Genomic DNA, 13666 nt, shown 5'->3' with positions numbered 1-13666 from the left:
TGAGAGTCAGACACATGGACCGTGAGTCACAGAGACCAAGTCAGAGACATGAAAGCAAGCGTGAGGCAGGGCAGGGGCACCCCTGAGGGAGACAGCAGCGCAGGGAGTGACCTAGAAAAGCCTAATGAGCTGGAGTGCCGTTGAGAGAGCCCCACGTGCCTCTCGGGTCTTGACCCACATGACGGACTGTCCCTCCCTCCCTTCCTCTTCCCAGGTGACCTGTCGCCAAAACATCACTGGCATGCTGCTGGCATCCAGCCTGCCAATTAGTTCAGGAGCCTCTCCCTCTGACTTCCTCCCCTTCCCTCAACACTCCCCTGCTTCACAGTCCTGCCCTGCCCTGCGTCTCGGGGAGGAAAGCTGGCTTCGGGACCTGCGGACTCTGCGCTCCCCTCACCAAACCCGTCCCTGTGTAGAGTGTGGCATCTCACCGGCCAGGGGTGGTGCGTGTGGCAGGAAGGACAGGGAGGGGCTTCCAGGAGGTGGAGGAAAAGGACCCCACCAAAGTTCGTGGGATGGCTCCGAGGAAGCTGTAAAGATTCTTTTTTTTTTTTTTCTTTGACAAAGGACCAAAGGCAATTTAACGGAGAACAGATAGTCTTTTCAACAAGTGGTTTTGGAGTAATTGGACACTCATGCAAAAAAGTCTAGACATATATCTTACGTCTTTCACGAAATTAACTAAAAATGAATCATAGATCTAAATGTAAAATATAAAACTTCTGTAAGACAACATAAGATAAAATATAGATAAGCTTAGTTTTATGGTGAGTTTTTAGATACAACAATAAAAGGATAATCCTTGAAAGAAAAACTAATCACTTGGAATTTATTAAATTAAAATCTTCTGCTCTGTGAAAGACACTGTTAAGAGAATGAAAAGACAAGGCTTGTAAAGATTCATTTACACGTAAGAGGGGAAAGGCAAAGGCTGCAGAGAAGTCACAGGAGGAATTAGTGCAGAACAGAGCCCATCAACTTAGATGAAGGACACTGGAGAGTGAAACGATAGCACCAGGAATGAATGGGGAACAGAGATGGAGAGGAGAGAGATGGTCTCACAGAAGTGACTAGACCTGGGAAGAAGATTTGTCAGAACTAAGTTGGAAATGAGTTTTGAGAAGGGACAATAATAATACATGTTACTTTTTAGAGCACTTTTTTAAAAAAATTTAGTTTATTTATTTTTGGCTGTGTTGGGTCTTCGTTTCTGTGCGAGGGCTTTCTCTAGTTGTGGCAAGCGGGGGCCACTCTTCATCGCAGTGTGCAGGCCTCTCACTATCACGGCCTCTCTTGTTGCGGAGCACAGGCTCCAGACACACAGGCTCAGTAGTTGTGGCTCACGGACCCAGTTGCTCCGTGGCATGTGGGATCTTCCCAGACCAGGTCTCGAACCTGTGTCCCCTGCATTGGCAGGCAGATTCTCAACCACTGCGCTACCAGGGAAGCCCTAGAGCACTTTTTATATATTTTAATTTATTTCATCCTCATGAAGTAGATATCTTTACCCCCCTTTTACAGGTCAAGAAACTGAGACTCAGAGAGGTCATGTGACTTACCCCAAATCACACAGCTAGTAAGACTCTAAACGGTCTCCTTTATCCTTTATACTATAAGTGCTGCTGCTTCTGTATGTGGCATATTATATAGAAAAGAGAGATTAGACTTTCAGAAAGTTGAAGATTCTTATCCAACAAATATTTATGGGGCCTTTTTTATGTGCCAGGCAATGTGCTAAGCCCTGAAGATGCTAAGACAGTCTGCCTTCAAAAGGCTGAGCTAGGGACTTCCCTGGTGGCACAGTGGTTAAGAATCTGACTGACAATGTAGGGGACACGGATTGGAGCCCTGGTCCGGGAAGATCCCACATGCTGCAGAGCAACTAAGCCAGTGCGCCACAACTACTGAGCCTGTGCTCTAGAGCCTGCAAGCCACAACTACTAAAGCCAGAGCGTCTAGAGCTCCAAAGCAAGAGAAGCCATCGCAATGAGAAGCCTGTGCACTGCAACGAAGACCCAAAGCAGCCAAAAATAAATAAATAAATAAATAAATAAATAAATAAATAAATAAATTATTTTAAAAGGCTGAGCTAATTGAGGAGTAATGTGAGCAGTACAAATGGGACAGGAAGGCAGCCCAGATGACTGAGGGCTCTTCTCTGGGGGAGAGCAGCTTTCACAGGGGAAGTGATACAGTCTGGTCTCGGAAAAAGGGAAATATTTCCCCAGTGGATGGAGGGAAGGTGGGTGGGAGAGGGCCTTTGAGGCATAGGCAAGCAAACACAGTGTCTGGGAGAGCTCCAAGGAGTTGAGTGGGTTAAAAAAGAACAAAGGAAGGATATGAGGGGAACTGGATGGAGATCAGTAACTTTTAATTCACGATCTATTTAAAACCACTGCATAAACAAAGAGAAGGCACCGCAATAAGAAGCCCGCACACCGCATCGAAGAGTAGCCCCTGTTCACCGGAACTAGAGAAAGCCTGCATGCAGCAATGAAGACCCAACACAGCCAAAAATAAATAAATAAAATAAATTTTAAAAGAAAAAAAAATGGGCTTCCATGGTGGCGCAGTGGCTGAGAGTCCGCCTGCCGATGCAGGGGACACAGGTTCGTGCCCCGGTCCGGGAAGATCCCACATGCCGCGGAGCGGCTGGGCCCATGAGCCATGGCCGCTGAGCCTGCGCCTCCGGAGTCTGTGCTCCGCAACGGGAGAGGCTACAACAGTGAGAGGCCCGCGTACCGCAAAAAAGGAAAAAGAAAAAATAAAAGACAAGGGAATTCCCTGGTAGTCCAGTGGTTAGGACTCTGTGCTTCCACTGCAGGGGAGCCAGGTTCGATCCCTGGCAGGGGAATTAAGATCCTGCAAGCCACAGGGTGAGGCAAAAAAAAAAAAAAAAAAAGGGCAAGAGATAAGTGATGGGAAAGATGTGGAGAAAAGAGAACCCTGGGTGGGAATGTAACCTGGTACAGCCATTATGGAAAATATTATGGAGGCTCCTCAAAAAATTGAAAATAGGGCTTCCCTGGTGGCGCAGTGGTTGAGAATCCGCCTGCCGATGCAGGGGACACGGGTTCGTGCCCCGGTCTGGGAAGATCCCACATGCCGCGGAGCGGCTGGGCCCGTGAGCCATGGCCGCTGAGCCTGAGCGTCCGGAGCCTGTGCTCCGCAACGGGAGAGGCCACAACAGTGAGGCCCGCATACCACAAAAAAAAAAAAAAAAAAAAAAAATTGAAAATAGAGCTATCATACAATCTAGCAATCCCTTTTCTGGATATATATCCAGAGGAAGGGAAATCCATGTCTTGAAGAGATAGCTTCATCACATTCAACACTATTCACAATAGCTAAGATATGGATACAACCTAAGTGTCTGTCAATAGATGAATGGATAAAGAATATATGCTGTTCATCCATAAAAAATAAGAAAATCTTGCCATTTGTGACAACATAAATGAAGCTGGAGGACATTATGATAAGTAAAATAAACCAGGTACTGAATGACAAAAAAAAAAGAAAAAAAATTACATAGCTCTTGTCAGGGTTGATGAAGGATCTCACAACTATACAGTTAAGGGAAAGTGAGAGTGCTTCTCCATTATGTTGGAGTAATAGGAACTTAAGTGAAGTAAAGAAACATTCATTGAGAATTTCTATGTGCCAGATAGCATGCAAAGCATTTTCACATACATTATCTAATGCAATTCATGTAGCTATTAAAAAGGATGTGGAAGACCTCTTTGGAGTGACTTGTGAAGATCTCTAAGACCTATAGCTTAAAAGTGCAAGATAGGTGACTTCCCTGGCGGTCTAGTGGTTAAGACTCCATGCTTGCACTGCAGGGCGCATGGGTTCAATCCCTAGTTTGGGAACTAAGATCCCACATGCCATGTGGTGTGGCCAAAAAAATAAAATAATAAAATAAAATAAAAGTGTAAGATAAAATAGAGCTACCATATGATCCAGCAATCCTACTTTTGGGCATATATCTGGAGAAAAGCATCATTCAAAAAGATACATGCACGCCAATATTTATTGCAGCATTATTTGCAATAGCCAGGACATGGAAGCAACCTAAATGTTCATTGATGGAAGAATGGATAAAGAAGATGTGGTACAAATATACAATGAAATATTACTCAGCCATAAAAAAAATGAAATAATGACATTTGCAGCAAGATGGATGGACCTAGAGATTGTCATACTGTGTGAAGTAAGTTATATAGAGGAAGACAAATATATGACATCGCTTATATGTGGAATCTGAAAGAAAATGGTACAAATGAACTTATTTACAAAACAGAAATAGAGTTACAGATGTAGAAAACAAACTTTTGGTTATCAGGGAGGAAAAGGGTGGAGGAATAAATTGGGTGATTGGAAACGACATATACACACTACTATATAGAAAATAGATAACTAATAAAGGCCTACTGCTTAGCACAGAGAACTCTACTCAATACTCTGTAATGGCCTATATGGGAAAAGAATCTAAAAAAGAGTGGATATATGTATATGTATAACTGATTCACTCTGCTGTACAGCAGAAACTAACACAACATTGTAACTCAACCATGCTCCAATAAAAATTAATTTAAAAATTTTAAAATATAAAAGTGCAAGAGATTTTGCACTATGAGTTATGATCCATATTAGAGATACACAGGGAAGTTTTGGTCAGAGGGAACAGGGAGTACAGAGCCAGGGAAGCCCAAGAGAACAAGGTGTGTCTGGAGAATGGCAGGTAGTTAACCTTGATGTTGTGTATGGTACGGATGTTTTCGTGCCTGGGGCTGGAGCTGAGAGGGACATGGAGCTTGCCATGCAAAAGGCTTAATATTAACCCTGCTCTCCTAGGTGAGCCTCAGAGACATTTTTTCTTTGCTTAAAAAAAAATTAAGATAGAGCTGATGTACAATATTATATAAATTACGAGTGTACAACACTGTGATTCACAATGTTTAAAGGTTATACTCCATTTATAGTTATTATAAAATATTGGCTACAATCCCTGTACAAGGTATCCTTGTAGCTTATTTATTTTATACATAACAGTTTGTACCTCTGAATCCCCTACCCCTATCTTGTCCTTCCCTCTACCCTACTCCCCAGTGGTAACCACTAGTTTGTTTTCAGAGAATTTTTAAGTGGGGAGAAACACACCCTGATGAAGCATGTTACAGAGATGGTTCTAGCTGCTGGTGGAGAATGGACCACGAGGGCTGCACAAGGCTGGAGCATAGGAATGGAGAGGAGGAGGAGGAAGGAAGTGTGTGAACTGGTCTGAGGGAGTGAGCGGGCAGCAGATCTCCACATCGAGAAAAAAAAAAAAAGGAACACAGAACACAGATTATTTTGGGGGAGTGTGATCGAAGTTATACCTGCACATGAAAAGGCAAACAATGAGTTAATGAGAAAAACTCACAGCCCCACCCATATCCACCACTTTCAACTCTTTTAGGTGATTTGCTTTTTGGTATTTGTCTCCATATCTGTAAACAAGATTATATTATTACTGCATGCTTTTTCCATTTTAGGCATGATCTATTGATTTGCTTTTACAAAGACACAGCTTTTTTTTAAACCATCAACCTCACTTGGTCCACAAACAGATATCCTCACCATCCCCACCATCCTCACTTTATAGCTGTTTTTAAAATATATACACACACATTCACCTAAATATGTATGTAAATGCACAGAAAAATGTCCTGAAGGACAACATCTAACTAGGATCTAGGGGGACACTGACTAAAGGAGACTTTCATTCTACCTGTCTGGTTTAAATTTTTTACAAGTGAATGTATACACTAATTACGTGTGTAGTTAAAAAAACTAAATCAGGGCTTCCCTGGTGGCGCAGTGGTTGAGAGCCCGCCTGCCGATGCAGGGGACACGGGTTCGTGCCCCAGTCTGGCGGAGCGGCTGGGCCCGTGAGCCATGGCCGCTGAGCCGGCGCGGTGCGTCTGGAGCCTGTGCTCCGCAACGGGAGAGGCCACAACAGTGAGAGGCCCGCGTAACGCAAAAAAAAAAAACAACAACAAAAAACCAAAAAAACTAAATCACACAACAATAGTAAATAGTAAGAGGAAATTATCATTACCAACAGTTTACAGATGCAAAAACTGAATCCCAGAGACTTAATTAATCTGTTCAAAGTCTTACAGAAAGCAAGCACAACTGGTAAAAACCAAACAAAAGGAAGTGAAAGCGAAAGTCAGGAACATTTAACAGGAGAGGTGTCATCTTTGGCAGAAAGGCATCAAGAAGGCAGAAGGCCGGAGGCAGTAGCATCATAGCTGTTGTTTGGTAGATGTTAAGGGCTCTGTGGGGGAAGAGGACTCACTAATAGACAGAAGCAGTGGACTGAAGGAGGCAAGGTCACAGCCTCATGCCCGCCTGTCCTTGGAGAGTATCCCCAGAGAACTCAGGTGCCAGGCATCTGCAGTGAGTCACTGGATCCCAGAAACTGATGGCATGAGTGAGATCATCAAAAGGCAGAGAGCAGAGACAACAAGGCCCTTGGGGTCCAGGGGGTTCAACCTGTCTGGTCAGAGGCCACTGTCACAAAACCAACAAATAATTCATGTCTGATAGGTTTTCCTCAGGGCTCAAATGAATAGGTAGGTGAGTAACTGTGAGGCTGTTGATGACAAACAAAAACAGCCAGGCCAAGGAGACAAGCTGCAGAGTCTCTGTCCTGGGTGAACGAAGGATGTCTGGGAGAGGTCGCAGCCAAGGCCATCCAAGGCAGCCGGCCCCTCTCTAGTCACTACTCAGCTTCACCAGTGCTGGCAGTTACCAGTCCCCTCCATGGCCATGGGGCTGATGACCGTAAGGGCTGAATGTGTCAGCCCTGTGACCTGAGATCATATGGCTGAGTTGGGGGTTGGACACTGGAGATAAACGCAAGCCTTGCTCTATTTGAGAAGTTTCTTGCATTGAGATTCTGCAAAGATAAACACACATGCCCCAGCCCCACTAATTCATCCTTTGCCCAATTCCCCACCTAAACATGGAGAATGAACGAAATAGCCGCCTCTGACATTCAGAAGCTGGCTTGACACTCACAGATAAACCACGTTTTCTTCTATTAGGCATAAACTATCTTACAAAACAATGACCTCAGACAAGTTCACTCTGAAATCATATGAGACAAAGCAAGCCCAGCTCATATTTCTATCCGAGCACAGGTGAAAAAACAGTCACTATGCCACCCACAAAATACCAAACACCCCTTCCCTTGGCCAAAAAAAAAAAAAAAAATGCTGTTACTTCTTTACCCTCATTCTGATCTCCCCTCCCTGTAGAGAGGATTGACTGAGATAGTCATAGAATCTACCCTGCTTTCTGACAGCATTCTATCTAGAGCAAACCCCTACTTCCTCAGACCCTCCCCTAAATCACGTAACCAAAACCCAAATCCTATTACAGGTTTTCATTCTAACACTCTCTTACTGAGTTGTCCCACATTTCCCTATGGTGTGCATTCTCTTTTGATGCCAAGAGTAATAAACCCAACATGTTCAACTACAAGTGTGTTTCTGGGGGTCTTTGGCTGGAGGACATTGATAACGTCCAGGGTTTCTTTTCTTCATTCTTAGCCTCTGAGGTCTACCTTGAGGATCTGGACCCAGGCTGTGTGGGAGAAGATGGTATAAAGGCAGGAGGTGCTGTCAGAAGGGACAAAACAAAACATGCATTCACTCAACAAATATTTATTGGGGACCCACCCACATATGCCACACACTGATCTAGGTGCCAAGGACAATAGGCAAATAAAGCAGGATCCATGATTTTTCAGGAAGCTCTCATGTGGGGTCAGAGGTGGGAAAGACACATAAACAGATTGTTATGATTTATAGAGCTAAGTGCAGTGATTGAGGGAGGGATGCCCTGGGGACTGTTGCCTGCTCAAGAAGAGGTGCATCTACACTAATGTGGTAAAAGGCAGGTGGGGTATCAGGAAAGGCTTTCTGGGAAAGGAGATACTTGAGGTCCTGGAGGCTGAGGACAATCTCATGAGAAGGGACAAGAAGAGCAGGTCAGGGAGGTGACAAACTAGATGGTGAGTGGGGAATTTTTTGATCTCACTGGAGTGAAAAGTAGGAAGCACATTGCAGGAGGAATTAGGCTGGAGGCACTTACAATAATGATACGGAGTTGTGTTTGGGCTTTACCTTTAGCAAAAGGGTGCATCATGGAAAGTCCATTGAAAGTTCTGCAAGTCCTGACATGATGAGATTATGTTTTTAAACATCATTTGAATGTCTGCAACTTACTTGAAAATGCATAAAATTATAAAATGGACTGATGGATGGATAAAGGGATGGATAGATGGAAAAAGCACTTGATAAAGTGATTATAGTAAAATGCTAATGATAGAATCTAAGTGGTGGGTATTTGGGTGGTCCCTGTAAAATATTCCAACTCTTCTGTTTTGAAAATGTTTGTAATAAAATTTGGGGAGGGGGGGAATTATGTTGGCCTCTGTCATGGAGGATGGATTGAACAGGGTAAGTCTAGAGGCAGGGAGACTGGATTGATGCTTGTAGAAAGCCAAGGAAGGACGAGGATTGCCAGCGAACACAGGAATTTGAAGGGGGCAAGGAAAGTTCTTCCTTAGACCCTTCTGAGAGACCATGGCCCTGTTGACACCTTGATTTCTGACATTCAGCTTCCAGAACTGTGAGAGGAGAGTTTTTCTTGTTTTAATCCACCTAGTTTGTGGCAATTTGTTATAGCAGACCAAAGAAAATAATACAGGAGTTGAGGGTGTCAAGGTAGAAGGCAATACCATGGAAAGGTTATTATTTGTTATACCACGCTGTCACATATTTTATAGTATTTTATCTCTTCAAGATGGCTTTTGTGGGCTTCCCTGGTGGCACAGTGGCTGAGGGCCCGCCTGCCGATGCAGGGGACACAGGTTCGTGCCCTGGTCCGGGAAAATCCCACATGCCGTGGAGAGGCTAGGCCCGTGAGCCATGGCCTCTGAGCCTGCGCGTCTGGAGCCTGTGCTCCGCAACTGGAGAGGCCACAACAGTGAGAGGCCCGCGTATGGCAAAAAAAAAAAAAAAAACGATAGCTTTTGTATGTGCTTTGGGTTAACAGACCTGAGTCTGAGGACCAGTGCCGTATCTGGAATATGGGGAGGTAATGAAACCTAATTCAAGAGGTTGTGAGGAACAAATGGAGTAATGTGTATGAAGCTATTTGGTAAACTGTTAAACTCTGTAAACAAGTTGTTGTTAGTACTGTTATCAGCGTGCGGAGGAGCAGAAAACACCTTGAACTAGAGAATGGAAATCTAGGCCCTCGACCTCAGTGACCACTTGACTTCCCAGCCATATCACTGTGTGAGTGGCCAGGACCCTCTTCAGGTTTGTCAGCTTCTGAAAGATTCAACAGTGCTCCTCTCGGAAAGGGACAAAAGAGGGAGTGGTCGCAGTTCAAGGTCAGGGATCAAGGGGGAAGATCTCCCCAGATTTAAACTGTGTCACACAGTGTCCCTTCATTCACTAAGAACTGTGCAAGAAGGGTGGGAGGGTGAAGCCAGAATGAGTAAGAGGCTGCTTCTGCCCTCAAGTTCACAGTCTTCTGAGGTCAGCGCTACCACTTTGGTAGTGTGCACCTTCCTACAGAAGGAGCCAGGAACCGGACTGGGGAAGGCATCCTGGAGGAGGTGAGGTGAAGCTGGTCCACGACAGCTGAGTGGAATTGCCAAGACGTCCTTTGTGGGAAAGAGGAATTAGAGGATGGTTTCAATTTAGTAAATGTTATCAGCTACCTCACTGAGATCTGCGCTAAGCGTCAGGGGTTAGAGGAGGAAGAAAGAAAGTATGAAGTCAACATACATCAGTCCGGGAAGCTCCCCTGTTCTAGCAAGGAAACTAAATCTGCGTACAAGGAAAGGAAACTACGAGATAAAGTGTTTGACGTCAACGACTCGGGCTTTGAATACTGGATATAGCGAATGTGGGCTGTGTCAGGGATGATTCTGAATGAATGTCCGGGGGTGGGGCGGAGGGTTTTGTGTCCTGGTCCCCGTGTCCCCAGTCGTCACCTAACAGGCGGATGACGGCTGTTTATATAATCGACGGCGCCTCGCGGGCGACCTGGAGAACAGGATCGGGGAGCCGGGCCGGGGCTGAGTGCGCGCTCCTGGAATCCGCGCTGGGGTGTTGCCTCTCCCAGGCCCGACACCTGGGTCCGCCCTCCCACTGCGGAGACTGGCGCGCGGCCTCCGAGAGGTCGGCGGGAGGCTCGCCAAGCCTCCTGTAATCCAGCCATCTCCCAACTGGAACCGGGCGGCTGTAAATGCCCGTGAAGCCCGCCCCATCCGCCTACCCCGCCCTCCACCAGGTTGAAGGGAGTCGAAGAGGAGGAAACCGATAATAATCTTGAACTCTGGCGCAAATCCTGGTTCTTGCTCTCCGCAGGCCATCTTGTCACCCCGTTGGCTCGGGTTTCCAAGCCTCTCGCCCCTTTTACTTTTTCGGAATCATCCTGGAAACAGGGGCGGTCCTTCTCTGAGTCAAACTTCGATCCCTCACGTGACAACACTATAGAAAGATTTTTGCTGCGCGTGGTGGTGGTGGTGAGGGTTAGAGAGGAGGATGCATCTGGTCCTGAGATTAATTTTGGTTTCCGAGTGTGAGAAGGAAGAAAATGCAGACGGTTTGCCTTTGAAAGGTAAACTATTGATACATCCTCTTAACCTCCAGGTTAAGCCAATCTTTGGTAAGAATCAAAATCTTTTCGCACCTTTGAAAGGATGTTTGGGTTCTGAGTCAGATTCACTCCTAAGTATTGACTGTGGGAGACCACACTTACAGGATGTCTTTATTTTGTGTCAACTTTTTTCATATGGAAAAATTCAAACATACATGAAGTAGAGACAATAGTATGATGAACTCTTGTGCACCCATCAACCCCTTCAACAGTGATCAACCCATGACCAATTTTATTTCATCAATTACCTCCCACTCATCCTTCCCCTTTTCCCAGTGTGTTTTTTTTAAGCAAATCTCAGACATATTTTATTAATAAAACTTAAGGGACTTCCCTGGATGGGGAACTAGATCCCACATGCATGCCACAACTAAAGAGTCTGCATGACGCAAGGAAGATCCTGCATGCCACAACTAAGACCCAGAGGAGACTTAAAAAAAAAAAAAAAAAAAGACTTCAGTACACCAAAATCTCATTTTTAAAGAGGTTTAATATAAATGTACAGTCAATGTTAAAATTTCTGTCTTATGTTTTAAACATTAGATTACAATTAATTGTTCAAACCGGGATGCAAACAAGTCTACCACTGCGTTCTTTTGATATGTCTTTTAAGTCTCTTTTAATCTCTAGTTTCCCTTTCTCTCATCACCCCCCAACCCTTTTTCTTCTGGAAATTTATCTGATGAAGAAAACTGGTCCTTTGTCCTGTGAATTTTCCCAGACTGGGATTTGTTGACTGCATCTCTGTAGCGTTTTTTAAATGATTCTGGTAGATCCAGAACTGTGATGGGTTTTAGATTCATCATTTTCGGCAAGTATCAAGTCATTACCTCCTGTTGTATTACATTGGAAGGCACATAATGTTGGATTGTCTATCTTTTTATGATGCTAGGATTGATCAGTGGGTTCAGGTGTTGTCAGCCTGATTCATCATTGTAAGATTCCCCATCGGCTTTTCACATAGGCTTCTAGCAGCTGTTGATGATTATTGCATAGGTCCATTATTTCATTGGGTGTTACAAAAGAATGATATTCTTCCGTTCTGTCTTCATTTATTAGCTGGAGTTTGTAATAAAGAACTGTCCCTCAACCATTTGGTATTCTTAGATATATTTGTACAAGAATGATAGCATAAAAAACTGAGTATAAGGCTTCCCTGGTGGCGCAGTGGTTGAGAGTCCGCCTGCTGGTGCAAGGGACACGGGTTTGTGCCCCGTTCCGGGAAGATCCCACGTGCCACGGAGCGGCTGGGCCCGTGAGCCATGGCCGTTGAGCCTGCGCGTCCGGAGCCTGTGCTCCGCAGCTCAGAGGCCACAGCAGTGAGAGGCCCGCGTACCGCAAAAAACAAAAAACAAAACTGAGTATTTACCAGTGTTCAGAAAGTGGTATAGTTTCCTAGCATTCTCCAAAAATGATCAATGAGTTTAGTTTTTTAGTTGTCATGATGAACTGATGGAATTTTTTGCATATATGACGTGTCTCAATCAATTGCAGTTATTATCCTTATTCATGCCAAAAGTATTCCATCTTTAACCCTTCATGTTAGCTCTTGAGACTTTTTTTTTTTTTTTTTTGGTACGCAGGTCTCTCACTGTTGCGGCCTCTCCCGTTGCGGAGCACAGGCTCCGGACGCGCAGGCTCAGCGGCCATGGCTCACGGGCCCAGCCGCTCCGCGGCATGTGGGATCTTCCCAGACCGGGGCACGAACCCTCGTCCCCTGCATCGGCAGGCGGACTCTCAACCACTGCGCCAGTAGGGAAGCCCATATCTGTCTTATATTACCATAATCTTTATATAAACTATTCCAGATAATATTTTAAAAGACAGCTACCCAATTCTTTAATCAAGGCTAGTGTAACAGTGGTACCAAAACTGGTCAAGGACAATGCAAGCAGAGAAAATTATAGACCCACGTCACTCATGAACATAGATATTAAAATCTTATTAAGTTAGCAAATTGAATCCAATAGTGTGTTTCAGTTCTTTATGTTACAGTTGTCTTAAAATTTTAATTCTACTTAAAATTAGTTTACAATGTCTTACAATCAATGGTATACTATATTTACCAACATATCCTACTGACTTATTTTTTTCCTTGCTTCATGCATCATATCCCTCCATTTGGTCCCCCTCCCTCCATCTTTTTAATGAAGAATAGCTTTTAGGAGATTTTTCAGTAAGAATCTTTTGGTGGTAAATAATCTTACTTTTTTCTTCTGTCTGTCTGAAACTGTGTGTGTGTGCGTGTGTGCGTGTGTGTGTGTGTGTGTTATAACCAAATAACGTTTATTCAAGGAATGCTGGAAAGATCTGGCAGAAAATCTATTGACAAAATCCACCAAAATATTAAATGCCAAAATAAAGTAAAATTCAGCATCCTTCACGATAAAAACTTTCAGCAAAATGAAAGGAAGGGGCTTCCCTGGTGGCGCAGTGGCTGAGGGCCAGCCTGCCGATGCAGGGGACACGGGTTCGTGCCCCGGTCCAGGAAGATCGCACATGCCGCGGAGCGGCTGGGCCCGTGAGCCATGGCCGCTGAGCCTGCGCGTCTGTAGCCTGTGCTCCGCAACGGGAGAGGCCACAACAATGAGAGGCCCGCGTACCGCTGAAAAAATAAATAAATTAATTAATTAACAGTAAAGGGTATATTTAAGCAGAATAAATGACACCTCCTGTAAGAACTAGAAAATAAAATATGTTAAGACAATGCTTTTATTATGCATAGGATTTTTAATTCATTGGGACGAGGGAAGTCATTTTACAAATTCTAGGCAGCCACGTGTTAGCGCTTGTTCCTGTCCCAGAATCACACCAGGCAGGGGGATTTCTGGAGTCACGGCTAATCAGCTTCTTCACACCACCCGTGGCCACAGCTTCTGCCAATGCCACCTGCTCCCCTGCGGCTCACCACCCAAATCCACACATCTTCTAC

The sequence above is a fragment of the Kogia breviceps genome, chromosome 10 (genome assembly GCF_026419965.1).
Source record: "Kogia breviceps isolate mKogBre1 chromosome 10, mKogBre1 haplotype 1, whole genome shotgun sequence".
Classification (NCBI taxonomy): domain Eukaryota; kingdom Metazoa; phylum Chordata; class Mammalia; order Artiodactyla; family Physeteridae; genus Kogia; species Kogia breviceps.
This window is presented reverse-complemented; position numbering follows the sequence as displayed.